This window comes from Trichosurus vulpecula, chromosome 3 (genome assembly GCF_011100635.1).
Source record: "Trichosurus vulpecula isolate mTriVul1 chromosome 3, mTriVul1.pri, whole genome shotgun sequence".
NCBI lineage: Eukaryota > Metazoa > Chordata > Mammalia > Diprotodontia > Phalangeridae > Trichosurus > Trichosurus vulpecula.
The window spans coordinates 324,536,411-324,556,677 of NC_050575.1; the positions used below are offsets into that span (position 1 = coordinate 324,536,411).

General features: G+C 36.5%; 1 protein-coding gene across 1 annotated transcript in view; it reads left to right on the forward strand.

Moving 5' to 3' along the window:
* The window catches only part of LOC118843765 (WD repeat containing planar cell polarity effector), a 397,160-nt gene that overhangs the window by 70,887 nt on the left and 306,006 nt on the right, over positions 1–20,267 (forward strand). Inside the window, exon 2 of the mRNA XM_036751528.1 lies at positions 18,090–18,151. The gene's annotated coding sequence lies outside the window, so the exon portion shown is untranslated. The remainder of the gene's footprint in view (positions 1–18,089; positions 18,152–20,267) is intronic.

A 20,267-nucleotide genomic window follows, 5' to 3' on the forward strand; every position in this document is an offset into this window, starting at 1 on the left:
ATGCATGTATATGATCGGCAAAGTGTGAGGACCATTCTTCTGGAACACACTTCAGTAGCACCTAACTAAATCTTCCACCCCTTGCAAGTACCAGACCACACAGTGATAGGTTTATCTTGCTCACTTGCTTCTGCATCTGTTCCTAATACCCCTGCATCATCATATTAGAACATGTTTTTTCTCCTTTGCTTCATTTATTTCAGTTGATGTCAAGATCAAAGGAGATAAAGTACTTAAAGTTCTCTGTAAACCATAGAGCGCTATGTAAATGATAGCTATCATTTTTAGTATTACCTGGCACTGTACAGTTTTGGATTTTAGCCACGACACATACATTGCAAAACTCACCACGTTCTGAGTATCTCCCTCTTCAAGATTCTAGGAGTATCCTTGAGGTATAGTGGGATTCATATAGTGCTGTGCTGGTATACTTCCCCCATATCAGTCACCAGTGATTAGTGTCCCAGTGCCATACAACCAATTAACATCAATTGGCTTTTACGATGGGATATTTACTAAGAAGACATAGCCTGAATGGAAGAATAAACATATCCCCCTAAACCAGGGGGCCGTGGGGAAGAGTAGGCTCAAATATAAAATGGTTGCCACCAAACTTTGGCTTTACCAAGTACATTTTGTGGGTGTGGCATAGCTGATGGATGAGCAAAAGAACATGTGACTTTAGCTGTTCCTGGCAGCTAGGTGGATAGAACACCAAGGAGTCAGGAAGCTCTGAGTTCAAATCCAGCCTCAGACACTAGGTGATCCTGGGCAAGTCGTATAACTGCTGTTTGCCTCAGTTACCTCACCTGTAAAATGGGAGTAATAACAATGCCTGCTTCATAGGGTTGTTGTAAGAATCAAATGAGATCATATCGTGAAGCCCTTCGTGCTGTTCCTGGCACATGTGGAGCCATATAAATATTTATTTACTGTTTACTCCTAACTCAGCCCTACTTTCTCTTCCTTCACTTGCTGGTTGCCCCTGTATTGTCAGTTCTTTCATGCTCACTTCTTGATGTCCCTAACTCTTCCATTGTGCTGCCAGACCCTTGAAATCTCCCTGCTGTGGGGCTGGGTGGATGTTTTGTAGATGACCTATGGTCAGCCTTCCCCAGCTGATTTGAATATGCTTCAGCATCACTCCAGTTCACCATGGAATTTTTGTGCTGAATCTAAAGCCTGTAATTAATTGTTTAATTGAGATTTATTCTCACTAGGTTGAGGTACCAGGGCACTGTATTTTACCACTTCCTTTATTTTTTAAATAAGTTTTTATTGATTTATGCTTTTTAACATCATCATAGTTATTTCCAGTATCTTTTCCTCTACCCTCCCAAAGAACCATCCCATATAACAAATAATATTTTTCTTAAAAATAAGAAAAACATCAGCACAATTGATGAATACAGTGAAAAAGTCCAAAAAAAGTGTTCAAAAACACCTGTAGAGCTCCTACCTCCACAAAAAAACTTTGCTAAGTGCTAAGGACACAAAAGGAGACAAGACAGTCTCTGCCCTCAAGAAGCTTATAATCTAATGGATTTACATGAAATGATGCAGAGTTTCCTGAAAAGAACTAGGAGAACAATTTATACAGCAACAAGTTTGAAAGCCATCTGATCTTGATAATTTTGTTGCATTTGCTTTTGATTTTTTGTGGGAGCGTATATGTATAGTTGTTCTTCCTATTTACATTGTTTAGCCATTCTCTAGTCAATGTGATGGTGGAAGCATAAGGAAGGAAGAGAAGAAAAATTTGAAAAACTGTTTCATCTGTTGTGTAACAGAGTTAAAGTCATAGTGATTGCATTATTTTCCAAATAAACACACAAAATGCAAGTTATAACCCATCAGTGGTCAAGTCTGCCAACAGGTCTTAACAAGCAAGTGTTGACAGGTGAGCATGTCATGCATTGTTAGCAAGTCCAGCATGCATCTGCAGGAATGAATATGTGCATGTAATGACTTGTTTACAATAATAACTATTCTATACAGTTACATGACACAACATTGCATCATCAAAATTTCAATGAAGGAAAAAACCCACAAATTTACAATGAATAATTAAATTTAAGATGAGCCTTTTTTTAAAAAAATATATTTTTTGAAATGATGAAAATTTTTTTAAAAAGTTAAAGGGTTAAAGAAAGTAGATTTCCAGGGAGATGTTGAGTAATTTTCTTAAAAAGGGGACCATAGGCCAAATGCATTTGGGAATCTCTGTTCTGTAAGAAGCCTTTTCTAATCCCTTCAATGCTGCTATAGTCCTTCTGTTTATTGTCTTCATTTTATCCTGTATATGTGTGTATCTATCTTGTTTATACATAAATGTCATGTTGTCTTCCCCTTTAAATTATAAACTCTTCGAGGACATGGACTATCCTTTGCATTTCTTTGTATCCCAAGTGCTTCACACAATTCCTGATACATGTTAGGCACATTTAAAATGCAAAAAACACATCTATGATGTGTTCTTTGACCCATTCATATCATTATCAAATCTCTAGGACAGTATCTTTTGCTTGGGTTACTTGTATTAATTGCTGTTTTTATTGCATTATGGTTTGTAAAGGATGTGCTTAGTATTTCTGCTTTTTATGTTTATGGAATCTGTATGTCCTATCTTGTATGTGGGCTGCTGGTAGCTGTCCTACTTTCAGGCATCAGGATAATGGAAATGACTGACCCAATACAAGCAAATGGGTTATAAAAGAATCAATTTACTTAGCTTGTAAGAATACAGTTGTCAAACACATGGCCAGGTTTTATGTTGGTATTTCTGATGTTGATTCAGTTGAGCCCCAAGGCCTTGCCTTGTCTCTCTCTTTCTCCCCAGAGAAGATGGTGCCAGGTGAGGCCAGGATGGAGTGAAGAATCTGTCAAGTTGGAGAAAGCAGGATTCAGCCTTAGTGATTGTTTTGTATAGAGTCAAGTGGGTCCTTAGGGACCATATCCATAGTTAGCCTCTATTGAGCATGAAATAAAACAGAACTGTGATACTCTACCTATCTATGTGGCAGGGGTTTCTGTATATCAGAATCCCCTAGCTCCCAATGGCCTATGGTCTTATCTGTTCTGTTGGTGAGGGACTTTCCCCTTGAATTTTCTTAAAATTATTTTATTTTCAGTTCAAGGAACAAAATAAGAATTTCCATAACACAGTATAATAAAAAAGATGATTGCACGTGAAACTGCAAATCTACCATGTACAACTTGCTATTCCCTCCAAATATATAAAAAAGTTACAATGTAAATTTCTTTTTTTTCCCTTTTTTTCTTCCTTCCTCCCCCATCCTAGAGATGGCTGCCATTAGACATATATATGCATATATACATATTTTATATATATATACATATATGTATAATTATTCTATACATACTTTTATTTATCGGTTCTTTTCCTGGATGCAGATAGCATCTCTATATGTCCTTTATTTGTCATTTTAGTCACTCAAAGTTGTTCTTAAAACAACATTGCCGTTACTGCATACAGTGTTCTCTTGGCTCTGCCCACCTTGCTCTCCATCATTTTGTGCAAATCTTTCCATTCCTTTCTAAATCAATGAGCTGTTCATTTCTGGTGGCACACTGGTATCACAACCATATTCCATAACTTGTTCAGAAGATTTCTACACCTTTCCAGAAGTGCATGTTGTTTCCTCTTCAACCCAGATGAGTATGAGGTTCCAACATTACCAGCCCTCCATCCCCATTTGCTTCCTCTGTATTAGATCTTCCTTTCACATCACATTTTTATAATAAAAATACTCCCTTTTACTTTTTCCTTCCCAATTTTGTTTTTTTAGAATCACCTCATCATAGACAACTCAGCCCCAACCTTTCTTTCAAACTACCTTGGTAATGATGAGTTTTAAGAATACTGTTAACATTTTCATATATATAATATATATATATATATATACACACATACGTATATATACATATGCAAACAGTTTGACCTCAATGAGTACCTTATAATTAACCTTTACTATTTTCCTTATATTTCTTCTGTATCTTTTACATCAAATTTTCCAATGAGTTCTGGTCTTTTTGTTACAAATACTTGAAATTCTTTCAGCTTGTCAAATGACCATTTTTTTTTTCATTCGGGATTATACTCAACTTTGCTAGATAAGTTATTCTTGGATTCAACCCCAGCTCTTTTGCTCTTCGAAACATAATGTTCCAAGACCTATGTCTTTTAGAGTGGAAGGCGCTAGGTCTTATGAAATCTTGACTATATTTCTACAGGATTTAAATTCATTTTTTTCCTTGTTGCTTGCAATAATTTTTTCCTTAATCTGGAAGTTTTGAAACTTGGTTATGACATTCCTGTAAGTTTTCTTCCTGGGATCTCTTTCAGGTAGAGAATGGTAGATTTTTTCTATTTCTACTTTATCTTCTTGTTCTAGAACTTCAGGGCAATTTTTCCTTAATAATTTCTTGTAATATTGTAGCCAGATACCTTTTTTGATCTTAACTTTCAGGTAGTCCAACAGTTTTTACATTGTCCCTCCTTGATCTGTTCTCCAGATCAGTTCTTTTTCTTATGAGATGTTTCAGATTCTCTTCTATTTTTTCTAGTTTTATTATTTCTTGGTGTCTTAGAACATCATTCAATTCCTCTTGTCCAATTCTAGTTTTCAAGAAGTTATTTTCTTCCTTAAGATTTCGGACCTCTTTTTCCAATTGGTTAACTTTCTTTTCATAATTTTCTTGGATTGCTTTTTTTCCCCAATTTTTTTTCTGGATTTCTCTTATTTGAATTTTCATTTCCTTTTTAAGTTCTTTCAGGAACTCTTTTTGGGTTTGTGACCATTTGCCTACTCTTTGGGGTAGGAGTGTAATTCATTCATTAGTTAATAAAGTTTTTTACCTTTTGTCAAGGCATATTTCTTTTTATCTTGAGGATTTAGCTATAATTCTATTATATCTGCTGCATAATTCTTTTGAGATTTGGGGTTTGGAGAAGTTTATAGAATACAGCTATTTTGTTATCTTGCTAGAATGTTCTGTTATTCACTATTAACTGAGAAACAAGTTCTTTCACTTCTCTGGGATTTTTGATTCCTCATCTTGAAAATTGAAGGGTGGATAAGATCACTTTGCAAGTTCCATTCCAACTCTAAAATCCTATGACACTATGGAGGGAATGATGATCATGTTGAAGTTGAATAATAAATAGAAAGTAGAAGTATAACTAAAGTATAACTAAAGAAGGTGAAATAGAAAAATGCACCTTTTGAAAACTTAACCAAATGGATCCAAACTGGTGCAGATGTATTGGGCACAAACCTATTTGGGGAGCAAGAGGATGGAAGTTGTAAGTAATTTACTAACTTTTACAATTATTTTCTAGGTTCTTGTTAATTAATCTAGATCTAAGGAAAGGAATAATATGAAGAGGTATGTGATGTGTATGGAAGTAGAGAGAAAAGAGAATAAATACAGACAAAATGTAGAAATAAGATGTCTGTCTTTCTTTTTGATAAAGAGATAAAACAAAAACTATTTATGGGGCTTTGCTACCATTTAAAAGTAATTTTTTTTTTTTACAATTCTTAGATGTTATAAAAATGCCATCTAAGTATTGACATGTGAAATGCAATAGAGGTATAGGTGTAAAACTTCAGGCAATTGCAATTAAGATTGTTTTTCCTATTTAAAGAGGAATACTATCTTTCTTGCATCAGCTAAGTGGCTCAGTGGTAGAGTACCAGGCTGAAGTCAGGAAGATCCATCTTCCAGAGTTCACGTGTGGCCTCAGACACTTACTAGCTGTGTGACCCTGGGCAAGTCACTTAACTCTGTTTGCCCCAGTTCCTTATCTGTAAAATGAACTGGAGAAAGAAATGGTCAACCACTATGGCATCTTTGCCAAGGAAACCCCAAGTGGAGTCACAAAGAATTGGACACAACTGAACAATAACAAATAACTTTCTTTTTATTTGTTCTTGCTAATTTAACGGTGGTCTTTGATTTCTATCCTTGTACCCTTTTTTTAAACAATAACTCTAAATTGGCAAAATAATTCTACATTTAAACATTGCTCCAGATAAGAATGTTTCCGCTTTCTCTTTTCTTCTACTAAATTGTTCAGGAATGATTTGTGAAATCAATGTTTTTATTTTTTTTCTTCAAAGTAGCTTTTTCTTTTCTATATCTATGAAGGAATGGTACAAATCTTTATTTGTGGCTTTAGAATCTAGATTTAATTATTATAATACTAACCTTTCTAATTTTCCTGTCATTTCATTACTATGATTGAGATCCTTAAAAAAAGCAAAGAAAATTAAGTCCTCTTTATAGAACCCCCCCCCCACCTCTTTTTTTGAAGATTATAGAGAGACTACAAAGGAGTAAAAGCTTTTTGCTTGTTTATGCAATCATGTGTTGGGGGAGAGGAGGAAGAAGGCTGAGGCAAAGCTGTTGAAGTTCTTTCATATGATACTGGTAGAAAAGAGGGAAGTCTCTTTGTATTAATGGAATGCTGTGTGTAGCAAAATATTTAAAATGGATATCAGCAAACAAGATGTTCAAATGAACAGAAACTAGAAAATGACTATGCAAAGGTCAGTTCTGATCTTCAAATAATAGTGAAATTTAATTGGTTGCATGAAATATGTAGAAAGAAAAAGTAGGCCACATTTATAGGAATCAGTGATAAATTGTTTAAATGTCAGAACTACTTACAATACAGAAAATTATGTTAAATTTGTTAGATATATTTAGCTAAATGAGTTAAACAGTTTCAATAATGCCCTGGCAAACTGTTATTCTAATTGTAAGTACAAAAAGATTTACCAAAGATTGACAAAACTGATTTCAGAAAACTCAGGGGACTTATACTTTGAAATGATGACTATGATAAATATTTAATCTACAAATCTTTATAATTTCATTTTGCCTTTTAGTTGTATATTGTGTAGATTCTTCAAGAGTGGCTATCTGTAGCTTATTGCTTCTTTCAGACACAGTGTTACCATGACTAGTATTTTTTTCAACTATATCAATTATCATATTATCCCCTTAAGGCAAGTAGCCTTAGATGTCCATGGCACTTCAGTGGAGCATTAGCTGTGGAGATGAAATTGGGCTAAATTAAGTTCAGAATGCTTTCCAAGTAATTGTTTTGCACAATTATAGGAGAAAAATGACTTTTAGATACATCTCTTCATTCTCTTTCATCCTTTTGTCTACTGCTCACTTTTATATGATTCTCTAAGGGTCTTATTAATAGTTTTTCAAGTAACAGTATTTTTTTATTATCCCTTCCATCACCTTCCCCCCTTCAATTGAAACCACCCCACAAATCAAATTCCTAAATATATAGCTGCATAGTCCAGCAAAACCAATTCTCATATTATCCATGTCCAAAATGTATGCCTCCTTTTGTATTTTAAGTATACTATCTCTTTGTCAGGAAGCAAGCAGCATGTTTCATCTTCATTCTTTTAGACCTATATGTTAATCAAAATTCTAATCTTTTAAAGTTGTTTTCTCTATAATGTTATCATTGTATAAATTATTTTCCTAGTTCTGCTCATTTCACTCTGCATCAGTTTGTTCTGAAATTCTGCCCAGTTTTCTCTGAAATAATCCATTTCATCGTTTCTTATGGCACAATAATATTCCACTACATTCACATGCCATGATTTGTTTCCCCATTCCCCAAAAAGAAGACACCCCTTAGTTTCCATTTTTTGACTCCCATGAAAAGAGCTGCTATATTTTTGGACTTATATATTCTTTTCCTCTTTCTTCGATTTCTTTAGGGTATAGGCCTAGGGTGCCAGAAGGCTATATCCCTCTGGGCCAGGGCTGGGGAACCAATGGCCTCCAGGCCACATGTGGCCTTCTAGGTCCTTGAGTGTGACCTTTTGACTGAGTCCAAGTTTTACAGAACAAATCCTTTTATTAAGGGGATTGGATGGAGAGTGGCCTTGAGGCTGCAGGTTCCCCACCCCACTCCAAGTTGGGAACTTTATGGGCATAGTTCCACGTTGCTTTCTAGAATGGCTAGAGCAGATCACTGTTCCATCAACAGTGCGTTAGTGTACTTGTTTTCCCACTACAACATTTGTCGTTTTCTTCTCTTGTCAGGTCTGATATGTATGAAGTGGAACCTCAAAGTTGCTTTAACGAGCATTTCTTTGGGTACTAGTGATTTAGAGCATTTTTATATGAATTTTGATATGTTGGATTTCCTACTTTGAAAACTGCCTGTTCGTATTCTTTGACCATTTATCTACTGGGGAATGGCTCTTAAATTTAAATCATTTCATATTTTGGTTATGATACCTTTATCAGAGAAAGCTGTGGCAAAGACTTTTTTACCTAATTACCTGTTTCCTTTCTAATTTTTACTACATTAGATGGATTTACACAAAACCTGTATAACATATAAATATAATTTTTCATTATATCTTCTGTGATCCTCCTCTCTATCACTTGTTTAATCTTAACTCTTCCCCTGTCCACAAATCTGGAAGGTAATTTCTTCCTTTCTCCTCTAATTAGTTTTAAAATGTGACCTTTTAAATCTTGGTCATTTATCTATTTAGAGCTTATCTTGGTGTGTGGTTGATTTATTGTCCTAATCCAATTTCTTCTATACCATTGTCCGGTCTCTCAGCAGTTTTTTTTTCAAATAGTCCTGCCCCTAGTAACTGAGGTCTTTGAGTTTATCATTATGCTACTGTGCTTATTTACTTCTGTGTTATGTACCTGATCTTTTCCTCCACCCTACTGCAATCTACTAAATCATTTAATTGTAGTGCAGTTTGAAATCTGGAACTGAGAGTCTCCTTTCTCATTTAAATTTTTTTTTTCATCATTTTGTTTGAGATCCTTAACCTTTGTTTCTCCATGTGAATTTTATATTTTTTCTAGGTTTACAAAATGTTGTTTAAAATCCTCTAAAGGCATCTTTAAGGCTTTTAAGAGTTCTGTTTTTTTCAAAAATAAATTTTGAAATGCCCTCAAACCTGGAATTTTTTTTTACTAACTTTATAACATAATTTTATGCCTCCTAAAAATGGATTTTTGTGGATCAAAATTTGTTTTAAAAGATTATACCATAACATTTTAGATTAATATTGCCAAATTTATGTATTCAGTGTCAAAACAATCAAACTGACAAGGGATTACTCTTATAGAGCTAGAACAGAATTCATCTGCAGGAACAAAAGGTCAAGAATTTCAAGGGAATAATGAAAAAAAAAGTGGTAATGAAGAGAGTCTAGGAATAAAAGATCTCAAAATATGCCTGAAAGCAATAATCACCAAAAATATTTAGTACTGAATTTGAACACTCCCCTGGACTCTTAACATCTATGACCTTGGGCAAACAACTTTTTTTCAGCCTCAGTTTCTTCACCTGCAAAATGAGAATCCTAATAGAACTTAACACACAGGGTTGTTGTGTGGCTCAAATAAGATATTACATGTAAAGTGTTTTGTGAAGCTCTATATAAATGCTATCTATAAGTATTAGTAGTGATGGTTAAAAATAGAGAAGTTGATCAGTGAAACAGAATAGGTATATGATATACAGAAGCATGAAACATAGCAGCATAGTATTCAAAACCCGTAAAGATACTGGGGGTGAGGAATCATTTCTGACAAAAAACTGCAGGGAAAACAAGAAATCAGTTTGGCAGAAATTAGGTTTAGGACAGGATCTAACGCCACATAGCAAGATAAACTACAGATAGATACATGACTTAGACATAAAATATCACATTAAAGACAAATCATAGGAGCAAGGGGAAAGTGGCTTTTTTTTTTTTACTGGTTTTCCTTTTCTCATTTGGGTTGGAAATACACAGTGGACACTTGTGGGCCAGTCCCAATACTGATAAGCACAGAAAATTTAATCTTCCCCATTTTTCCTGGGCTGGTTCACCTCTCTCCAGGTAGCCTGGTGGCTTTCTGCTCTGGGAGGCTCACTACACTGGTGCCAGACTCAGTATGAACACTCAATCATCCCTAGCCCTGTTGTAGTTCAGAACTCCCAGACTCAAACATTCTACCAGCCTCGGTCTACTCCAGGAACAAGGAGTATAGTCATGCAACACCATAACTGGTGGAAATAACTCACAGTTATGGATTGATGAAGAATTCATGACCAAACAAGAGACAGAGAGAATCACAGAACATAAAACAGACAATTTCATCAATATAACATTTAAAATTTTTGCACAAAACAAAACCAGTACACTTAAAATTGTAAGGGAAATAGTTAATTGGTTTACAAAAAAAACCCACCTCAACAGCCTTTGCAGCAAGTTTTTCTCATAAAGGTCTGATGTCCAAGATATATAAAGGATTGATTCAAATATGCAAGAAAAAGAGCCATTCCCTAATAGATAAATGGTTAAAAGGTATGAACTAGTATTTCTTAAAGGAATAAATCCAAGCTATTAACAGCCATATGAAAATGCTCCAAATCACTAATAATTAGAAACAAATGGAAACTAAAACAATTCTGAGATTCCACCTCTTACTCATCATATTGGCAACTATGACAAAAAAGGAGAATGACAATTGTTGGAGTGTCAGTAAGGAAAAAAAAACAGGTATACACTGTTGGCAAAATATGAAATTGTACAGCCATTCTCAAAACAATTCAGAACTTTGCTCCTAAAGTCATGTGCTTAATCCAGTGATGCTACTACTGGGGCCATGGTCCCAAAGTGATCAAAGGGAGAGCAGAAAAGAATTTATACAGCAGGCAGTTTTTTCACAGAATTTGAGCATTGGAAGGCACCTCAGTGACCCTCTAGTTCAACTCATACACAAAGGGAATCTTCACTATAACATACCCTACAGATAGTCATCTAATTTCATCTTGAAGACTTCCGTAGAAGGTGAAGCTATCACACATCTCTAGGCAGCCCGTTTCACTTTTGTACAAGCTCAAATTATTAGGACATTTTTCTTGATGTGAAGCTTAGATTGACTTCTTTGCAACGTCTATCCCTTCCTCTTGCTTCTGTCCTCTGGGGCCAAATGGAACAAACAGTTTGCCAAATTTAATCCCTTCAAATACTAGAAGACAGTCATCATGTCCTCCCTGAATGTTCTCTTCTCCAAACTAAACACTTCTACCTATTGGAAACTATCCATCTTTAAGGCTAACTTACCATATCCTGTAAAAGGCCTTTTGTGATTCCCCAAGTTGTTAGTGCCCAGTCCCCACAAATTAGTTTGTATTTATTTTGAGTTTATGTTATATTTGCTTACCTGAGAACTTGTTTTACTTCAATAGAATGTTACCTCCTTGAAGGCTATAAATGTATTTTTTTTTTAGTTATGGTTGTACTTAATTTTTGTAAGTTATAAAGAAAAGCTCCCACAGTCTTTGAACTTTGAAGTATGCCTAGAATGCCACCCTCTTCACCTTTCCCTCATAGACTCTTTGTCTTGCTTCAGTATTCCACTCAAGCGCCCCCTTCTATATGATCCTTATTTTCTTTACTGGTACTTCATCTATATCATGCAGACCATGCCCACTAACTGGAGGTATCCTCCAAAGCTCTTTCCTGGACATTCTTATCTCTTTACTCTATACTGTCTTTCTTTGGTGATCTCATTAGCTCCCATAGGTTCAATAAGCATCTTTATACAGATGATATCCAAGGTCTGGTCTTTCACCTGAACTATAGTCATGCTTCTTGGACATTTGAAACTAGATGTTCTGTAGCATCAATATGTGCCATACAAAACTCATTATCTTTCCCTCTAAACCCTTACCTCTTCTAAACTTCCTTATCACTGTCAATGATACCTCTACTCTCCCAGTCACCCAGGATCATATCCTGAGATCACACTGGGTGTGATCCCTCCTCACTCTCACTAATTCCACATATCAAATTCTTTCCCAAATCTTGTCATTTTTCTCTTCATATTTCTCATATACAATGAGCCCTTTTCTCCACTCATACACATAGTTAGTACCATAGTTCAAGTCCTCCTTCCCTCTGACCTGCACTATTTCCATAGCCTTCTAATTAGTCTCTCTGCCTCAAGGCATCCTCTGCCCAGCTGCCAAAGTGATTTTTCTAAAGCATAGATATGACCATGTCACTTTTCCTCCCATCTCCCTTCCTCTAGTGAGCTCTAGGGGCTCCATGTTACTTCTGAAATATGAAGTCTGTTGGCATTTAAAGCTCTTCATAACCTAGTCCCTTCTTACTTTTCTAGTATCTTTATACTTTACTCCCTTCCACACAACCTATGATACAGCTATACTCCCCTACTGATAGTTCCTTGAATTTAAGGCTCTGTCTCCCAGTTCCAGGCTTTTGTATTGGCTGTCCTCCCTGCCTTCTCATCTCTACTTCTTAGCTTCCCTGACTTCCCAGACTAGTCTCACCTTCTTTAGGAGGCCTTTCTGGGGACCCCAACTATTAGTGCCTTTCCCTCTGAGATTACCTGACATCAGCTCCTTATGTATCTTGTACATGCCTAGGTTTTCACATGTTTTCTCCCCTATTAGGTTCCTTGAAAGGAGGGCTTGTTTTTGCCTTTCTTTTGAGAAAAGTGTCTGGTATATAGAAAGTGCTTAATAAAGGCTTCTTGACTTACTAACTGATTCTCTCCCTCACCCAACTACCAGTGCCTACCCTTTCAAATTACCTTGTATTTAATTATTTTGTACTTACTTGTTTTTATTCTCTTTTTCTTTCTCTCTCCATATATATACATGTATGTATATATGTATATATATTTTCTGCATATACTTAGATATTTACTTGTTATCTCCTCCATTAGAATGTAAGCTCTTTGGGTGTAGGGAGTTTCATTCTTTTTATTTGTATCCCCAGTCCCTAGTGCAGTGCTTGGAACATAGTAGATGTTGACTTATTGATAATGCTTTGCTAATCATGTATTAGCTACATTCTAATAATAGTTCAAATAAAATTCCATTAAGGAATTTGGATCAAGCATTTGATCACTGTTGTTTGAATAAAATTATAGGATAAAATTTACAGAATTATAGGCAATTAGTTGTGCAATGCCCATTAATAGCCCTCAGTGCTTTTCATTTTCAGAACACTTTCCCAACATAAACTAATCCTTTCATCATTTCTACAAATGTAGGTCAATATAATTATCATCATACTTGCAGGTAGGGAAGATGAGGCAGGCTAAATCATTTGCTAAAAGCTACTGAATGTATTTGTCATAGAAGGATTAGAATGAAGGTATTCCTGACTCAAGTCCTTTGGCTCTGACCATTAACTCAACCACACCCTTTTCTGAGGCTTTAGGAGACTATATCTTGCTAAAAATTAACTTTTATAGGATTATATTGAGGCTATCACTACAAGAAAATTAAGAGCCAATGTTAATATATGTAACTTCTAGTTGGTGATTTTTTTTTTATTGTTTTCCCCTCCTCCTTAAAATTCCCTTGGCATTCATAGCAGTATGTCATCTTGGTTTTACTTTTAACTCTTTGGCTCTTCCTTCTTTACATTCTTTGCTCTCTCTTCAGTGCCTAACCCCCTCTTATCCATTGTATGTTACCAAGTCCAGCATTTCTAACTGGATGTATGTCTATTCTTTCAAGCTCAATAATGACACCGTGCTGCTTAACCTTTCATTCCCTCCCAATTATCTCTCCCTCAGGAATCCTTTATTCTTGTTAATGATATCTCTGTTCTTTTATTCACCCAGACTAGAAAACTTAGAAATCATCTTCTTTCTGATTCCTCATATTTAATTAGTTTCTACATCATCTCAATTCTTCCTTTTAAAAGTCTTGGAGGTTCATTCCTTCCTTTCCATTGTGATTACTTATTACCCTGCTAATTTAGTCTCTGTTTACTTCTCCACTAGATTATTTAAATGAGCTCCCAATATATCTCTCTACCTTCAGTGTCTCCTCTCCCTAACCCATCCTCTCTGCTAATTTAATCTTTCCAAAGAACCTCTTGTTAGGCTATTTTTCTTAAAGCTCCTTCTTCACTGTCGTGAGGCTAGAATAAAGCTATATATTCATAGAGTTAGAGCTTGATGTCAGCAGTCATCTAGTACAATGCTCTTTCGTATATGAGATATCTAAGGCCTTCAAAAGTGAAGTTACTTGCCCAACTTGACACAAGTAGATGGGGGAGGGGAGGGGAGAAAAAGAGGGAGGGAGGGGGAGAGAGAGAGAGAGAAAGAGAGAGAGAGAGAGAGAGAGAGAGAGAGAGAGAGAGAGAGAGAGAGAGAGAGAGAGAAAGTGAGCTCATGCAGGTACATTCTCTTCACTCAGTCCTCTTTCCATTTTAAAGTTCCATTTATGTGTTTCTTCTGTCAATAGAATGTAAGTTCCTTGAGGGCAGAACTTACCTTTCTTGTATTTGGATAACCAGCACTTAACACAGTGACTGTTACATACAAAACATTTAATAAATGCTTATTCTGTTAAGTGTTTTAATAAATATCTTTGAAAACCAGCTGTGAAGGATTTTACAACTGTGATCAACCAAATGATGGATGAGAAGAGTAGCACATATTTTCAGACCTTGCCAGTGTGTGAAATTGTAACAAGGGAGGACTTTGTTATAAGAGGAGACTTAATCTTTCTTTTTTGTTGGGCAGGGGTAGAGTTAAGGGGAACGTGAAAAGATAGTGATAGTGAGATAGGGAGTGATAGTGATAGTTTTTATAAAAAAACAAAAAAAATGAAAACGAAAGAATGCTAATGAAACAGAAAAAATAAACAGAAGAGAGGAGGAGGAAGTTCAGAAGGGGTTAAAGATAAGTAAGGCTTGGAACTACCATGTTAAATTTGAATTATGCCCCCAAAACCCCCAAGCTATACTTGGTGGGAAAAAAAAACTGTACATAACAGAAATGCACAGCTTCATATGTAATCTCCTTTTTAATTTTTCTTTCTGTACTGAAATGTTTGCATTTGATGATATTTGTTAATAATAAAAAAGAAAAAAATTAAAATCTGATATCAAAATCTGTACCTGTTTTTGTTTCAATTCCTGTCCTTGTATCTGAATCTTTTTCTCTATGGCTTCCTCATGTTCATTTCCTTTCTCTAATAGAAATATTAAAAGGTGTTGTGGGACAGAATGCTATGATAGGGCCCCACACTGCTTGAGTTACCACCTCTCCTCTTTTTAAACAGACCCAGGGAAATTGGAGTTAACTTTATCCCCAGGTAGATTGACCTGAAACTCTGCTGTGGGTTTTGCCTTTGGGTAAGAAGCACACAAGGATCACTTTATGAATTGAGCGGGAAGAGTCTGTCCCAGGAAGCCTCCGTGCTGCTGCTTTTACCTGGAGGGTGAGGGTGAAGGTCACTGACTGTTTTCAGTAATTGTTTGTCAGAACAGTGTTCCATTCCACTGAATATGGACAATTGACCTGATAAGATAAAAATAAAATTAATAAATAGGGTTTTTAAAAAAAACACCTTTTCATTTACTCACTGAAAAGGATTTTAAGTTCCTGTTCCCTGCATATAGGTATTGTGGATAGATCTGTAACATTTTTATTTTATCAGAAACTTAACACTAATAATAGTGCCAAATAAAATTTTGGAATGACATTAATAATCATGATAACCAGCTTGAAATGTTCAAAACACATACTCAGTCTCTTTAAGTAGAATAGAGTCTATTTTGCATGCCGACATTGTGTCTCTTTTTTATATTTGTTTTGTGTCATATTTTCAGAAATGCCCCTGGGATCTTAAGCAAGATGGAGCTATGAAGGTTTTTAATTTTTTGAAGTACAAAACCTATCTACTTTTACCTATATCTCCTGTGACCTCTTAAACTTCTCTTACTTAGTCCTGTCAAAAATAAAAAAGGCTAATACCAGTGTCAACTGAGCAATGAGCTATGGACTTCATTAATTTTGTCAGATTCTTGGCTTATCAAAAAAAATGAATATCCTCCAAACTAATAGTGTTACTTTAAATTCATTCTGCTTGTTTTTCTTTAATCCTTTTATCTTTTGAGGGAGTCTATAGCTACCTCTAAAAAAAAGCCCATCAATAATATATAGTAAATATATGTATGTGTAAGAAAGCTTTACTCCATTTTTTTCAAGTGTGTATTAGCTAACATATACATCTACTACATATCTTTATGGTGCCACAGTATCATTCATCTTTATTGTAAGTGACAGTGTTTTTACCTTGCTATTTCTATCCTCTCATCATGTTGTACATTAGCGTGTTATTTGTCCTAATGCTTCCTGTTTTCTACCCAAAACAGAAAAAATAACTGATAGAACTGAAGAAACTATGCACTTAATGGTTTACTGCTGCAGAAGATAAGAGCTGCAGATATATGCTTAGAACTAATTAAATTTTAAAGCATATTACAGTAGGGTTTTATTTTTAATGGAGACAAATATTATATGACATCTGGGAGGAAGGAGATAGCTGGATCCCACCTGCTGGTCTTTGTGAAGCATAAGTGGAAAGTAAATGTGACATAAGAGCTTACAGATTATAGGATCACAAAATTTCAGAGTTGAAAGTCTTCAAAGGCCAAGCCTGCACAGGAATCCTCTCTAAAACATCTTCATCAAACCTTCGCTAGAAGATCTCTAGTGAGTCTGACCATGGCAGTACACAGGTGGACTGTGTCACCTCCTGTATTAGGGTTACTCTGCTCCCCACTCTAGGAAGACCCTAATTACCATCTGCTAATATTATTGTAGTCATTAAAATTATTGTAATAGGTCTTCAGACTTCATTATTCCACCACACTTTGTGAAAGACTAATCCGATGCACATGTATCATCGTGTCACTCTTCTCCTAAAATAATCCTCAGTGGCTTCCAAGTGTCTGTTTAGTAAAATCCAAACACCTTTGCTTAATATTCAAGGGTCTCCAAAATCTGATGCCACCATACCTTTGTAGGCTTTTTTTATTCTAATCCCTATTATGTAATCTACCTTTAAACTTGCCCTACATTTACTTTTACTTATGCTGTTTGTCCAGGCCAGAGGTGGGGAACCTGTGGCCTCGAGGCCACATGTGGCCTTTTGACTGAGTGCAAGTTTTACAGAACAAATCCTTTTATTAAGGAGTTTTGTTCTGTGAAGTGCAGATTTAGTCAAAGGGCCACACTTGAGGACCTAGAGGGCCACATGTGGCCTGGAGGCCACAGGTTCCCCACCCCTGGTCTAGGCCTAGAGTATCTTTTCTCTCCATCTTCACCTAAGTTCTTACTTATCTTTAAAATAAAAAAATCACCATGACCCTACACCAGGTCAGTAATAATTTGTTTCTCCTTGGTCCTCACATGACATTTTGTTTTTCACTTTTCTAATTCTTAACTACATTACTTTAACAGAGCTTCGACCTTATCCATGTTGTTATTTCTTCCAACAAAGCAGATTGGAACTCATTCGTGTCTGCTCAATCTGTATGGCATTTTTCCCATGTCCTCCCATAATTTTCTCTACAAGGTCAACAAAAGACACTTTGGATCCAGACAACCTAGCAAATGGGGCTCTTCCTTGAGCCCTGACACACAGTCAGCTCTCTCTTTAAACACATGGTCAGCCTATTTTTTGTTGTTCATAAATTTCTTTCATTATTCCCTTTATACCACCTCTTATTTGTAACATAAATGTATTAATAACATATTGCAACTTGTCCTTGCTCACCATCCACATCTTCATTGCTTTTTTTTTTTACTGTTTCAACATTTGGTTCTTTTAGAGGCAGTAGCACTGTATGATTCACAACTGTCTTGATTGAATTTTAACAAAAGGGTAAGCTGAGGCAGATCTCTGAGCAAGATAACATTTTTTAGTAGGGCATGTAATTTTCAATAAATGGGTCAATGGATTGCCTCCATTAATGCCAAAGACTTCAAGCACAAGGAGAACTCCCATTTTATAAGTTTTGGGGAATATAGAACAAAGAACAGAACAGGGAAGATTACATCATAGGATTAACAGCAACATGTTTGGTTACAGAGCTGAGATACAGGGAACAGCATGATTGGTTGGAAGTTTGGTAATAGAACTATCAATGATACCACCCCCGCCCCACATACACACACACACACTTCTCCCATGAGACTAAGAAGTGGTTTTTCTTTGAATACAGGTGCAAAATAGTGACTCAGACTTTTGGACAACAGACGAGACGTCCTTGAAGGCTTGGTGAAGGTAAGATATCGGGCCCAAACTCCCTTGCTTTCTTGCATATTCTCCAAGCTCAGCTATATTCCTTGAGGCAGGAGAACTGGATTTTTAAACTTAGCCCATTACAGGCCATCTGAACTCTGATCTAAGTTCAGAGACAAAGAACTAGGACAAAATCAATTACTTGTAAATAGGATCAATAAGAAAATGATCCTGGGACGGGTGGAGCCAAGATGGTGGCTGGAAAGTAGGGACTTGCTTAAGCTCTCCCCCAAATCCCTCCAAATACCTGTAAAATATGCCTCTGAACAAATTCTAGAGCTGAAGAACCCACAAAATAGCAGAGGGAAACAAGTCTCCAGCCCAGGAGAACCTGGATGGTGGCTGGGAAGGGTCTATTGCACGGTTCTGGGAGTGGAGCGCAGCCCAGCCTGGGCCACACCAGGACAGACCAGACCCAGAGTCAGCCAGCCAAACAAGGCCTTAGAGTGATGAATCATTGAGCCGTGGCAGTTACCAAGCTTCTCAACCCACAAACGCCAAAGAGCAGGTTAGTGGGAAATTGTGGAATCGAGTTCAGAGCAGTCTGATCACCAGCCCTGGGGTGGAGGAGGTGGTGCAGCAGTGGTGGTGATGGCAGCCAGAAACTCCTGAGGCTGCTTCCAGAGCTCCAGCTTCAGCTGCTTCCCGAGTCCCTGGCTCACACAGTGAGAGGAATCTAGCAGTGGATCAGAGCGGGAGTGCAAGGAGCACTTTGTAGGCACAATGGCAGGTTCTCTTGCTGTGACCTGCTTGGATCTGCATTGTGGTCCTGATTGGTGGTTCTTGGGGGAGGAGGAGTGCTGCTGTGACAGAGCCTGGGCTGACATTGGAGTAGAAGTAGCTCTGAAAACAGCAGTGCTTGGACCCTAAAGCTTGGGACAAAGTACAAGCAGTCATACACTGACAAAAAGCTCAAGGGTCAAGTAGTTGGCTGGGAACATGAACAGGCAGCGAAAACAAACTCAGACTCAAACTCAAACTCAAACTCTAGATTCCTTTTTTGATGACAAAGAAGATCAAAACATACAACCAGAAGAAGTCAACAAAGTCAAAGAGTCTACATCAAAAGCCTCCAGGAAAAATATGAATTGGTCTCAGGCCATGGAAGAGCTCAAAAAGGATTAGGAAAAGCAAGTCAGAGAAGTAGAGGAAAAATTGGGAAGAGAAATGAGGGTGATGCAAGAAAACCATGAAAAAAAAGTCAACGACTTGCTGAAGGAGACCCCAAAAAATACTGAAGAAAATAATACCTTGAAGAATAGACTAACCCAAATGGCCAAAGAGCTCCAAAAAGCCAATGAGGAGAAGAATGCCTTGAAAGGCAGAATTAGCCAAATGGAAAAGGAGGTGCGAAAGACCACTGAAGAAAATACCACCTTAAAAATGAGATTGGAGCAAGTGGAAGCTAGTGACTTTATGAGAAATCAAGATATTATAAAACAGAACCAAAGGAATGAAAAAATGGAAGACAGTGTGAAATATCTCATTGGAAAAACCACTGACCTGGAGAATAGATCCAGGAGAGATAATTTAAAAATTATTGGACTACCTGAAAGCTATGATCAAAAAAAGAGCCTGGACATCATCTTTCAAGGAATTATCAAGGAAAACTGCCCTGATATTCTAGAACCAGAGGATAAAATAGAAATTGAAAGAATCCACTGATCACCTCTTGAAAAAGATCCCAAAAAGAAAACTCCTAGGAATATTGTCCCCAAATTCTAGAGTTCCCAGGTCAAGGAGAAAATACTGCAAGCAGCCAGAAAGAAACAATTTGAATTTTGTGGAAACACAATCAGGATAACACAAGATCTGGCAGCTTCTACATTAAGGGATTGAAGGACTTGGAATATGATATTCCGGAGGTCAAAGGAGTTGGGATTGAAAGCAAGAATCACCTACCCAGCAAAACTGAGTATGATGTTCCAAGGCAAAATATGGATTTTCAATAAAATAGAGGACTTTAAAACTTTCTCAATGAAAAGACCAGCGCTGAATAGAAAATTTGACTTTCAAACACAATAATCAAGAGAAGCATGAAAAGGTAAACAAGAAAGATAATTCATAAGGGACTTACTAATGTTGAACTGTGGGAGCA